Source organism: Lissotriton helveticus, chromosome 2_1 (assembly GCF_964261635.1).
Source record: "Lissotriton helveticus chromosome 2_1, aLisHel1.1, whole genome shotgun sequence".
NCBI classification, from domain to species: domain Eukaryota; kingdom Metazoa; phylum Chordata; class Amphibia; order Caudata; family Salamandridae; genus Lissotriton; species Lissotriton helveticus.
In genome coordinates, this window is record NC_136059.1 from 1,622,938,217 (window position 1) to 1,622,939,957 (window position 1,741).

Below are 1,741 nucleotides of genomic sequence, written 5' to 3' on the forward strand. Positions count from 1 at the left end.
AGCTTTTGCCTCATCTCTCTCCCCTTTCAAACCATCAGTCTCCGTTCACCTTTTTCCACCCTCTGGGGCATATTAACAAGATGTGCTTTACAAAACGCACATCGCACATTTCACTATCGCCGGCTATCGCTGAATTTTTTCACCGCGTTAGCGCGTTATTATCAACGCGCAACACGTAATCGATAGTAAATCCTACGATAGTAAACATTAGCGCATGAAAACAAGCGTTGTTTTCACGCACTAATGTGTGCCTTGATAATATGGGGGGGTGGATTCAGCTTTATGATCCACACCCCCATGTTATCAATGCCTAACGCCTGGTCAGAGCAGGCGTTGGAGACCTGCGATAAACGAGTTTATCGCAGGTCTTTTCCTCCCAACGCCTGCCTTGGTGATACGGTGTTCCCATCTCCAACCACATTTTACATGTGGTTGGACGTGGGAACGCCCACTTTGCATGTCATTAGCGATGTTTCTCGCTGACATGCAAAGTGGACTTGAGGCAGGCGTTGCAATGCCCTAGTTAATAGGGCGCTGGAAGTATCTCCGCTTTCTCGGCGAATTGTGCCGAGAAAGCGGCGATACTTCAGCTTGTTAAAATGCCCCTCTGTCCCTTGTGGTCAGCCTACTTCCTCACCTCACCTCATTCCTCCTTCCCACCTGCGGACCCTTCCTCTTCATCTAAGACACCGCATGAAACTTTTAATGCTGAGAACTGTGCTCTATTTTCTCTGCAACTTGCTGTTCGCCCATTTAAGGTTTTAATGCAGTTCTACAGATTCGCAATAGGTGGCGCTGCTGCTAAGGAAACACACACAATCTAAAATCATCCCACGGTTCAGGCGAAAGAAAGAAAACTATTTCCTTCCGTCTAACTTCAAAGTTCAAACACCGCTTGTATCGGCGTGCAGAGAACATACATGGGTCCAAGAATAAAATACCTACCAAGAGAGGGACAGCCGCACAAACATGCCCACTCTTTTCTTTCTCATCAACATTTCTATATATTCATCACGACTACACCTCTGACTTTAGTCTTCGTCAAAATTCTTTGTTTTCCAGCAAAAAAAACAAATGAAACACTCTCTAGGTAGGTAACACATGTGATTTACCAGTTTTTGTTTTTAAGTTTGTAAATATGAGTACGGTGATGTGTCACTGAAAGTGAAAGAAAAAATCGTGATAGCGGTGGGATTCGAACCCACGCCTCCGAAGAGACTGGAGCCTTAATCCAGCGCCTTAGACCGCTCGGCCACGCTATCGCGTCCTGTAATGGTCTATAATGTGTTACATAATGTCAAAAGTGACAGAGACCGTGATGCACTCGTGTGTTTTTTATTTACAGTTAATAGACAACACCAGTCTATAAAGAACATCAGGATATAACTTGCAACAAAAACAGCTTAATATTAATCACATAGGTGAAACCGATGCATTACAAATGCTTGTGCACCAGGGCATCCCTCTGTATGTCTGTAAAAGTGCGAAGGGACATATTATCAAGAACGGCATTAAAAATTATCGCCGGTTTAGCAGCAGAAAACTGCTTTGAAAACGGCGATAAAAACCGCCGGTAATTTTAACGCCGATCTTGATAATATGCCCCGAAGTTATTTAGCCCTCCACAAACTCTTCCAGTACAATAGAGGTGTACGATGTGGTTATAAAGCCTAATTTTCGATTGCTCCAAGAGGTTTTATTGGGGTTAAGGGCCGCGCATTTTGCTTTAGTGTCATTGGCC

The 1,741-nt window shown here is 44.2% G+C and overlaps 1 non-coding gene across 1 annotated transcript; it reads right to left on the minus strand.

Annotated features, from left to right (window-relative positions):
• Positions 1-1,180: 1,180 nt before the first annotated feature.
• TRNAL-AAG (transfer RNA leucine (anticodon AAG)) lies at positions 1,181-1,262 on the minus strand. The gene has a single exon. It is a non-coding gene; the product is annotated as a tRNA-Leu (tRNA).
• Positions 1,263-1,741: the final 479 nt, after the last annotated feature.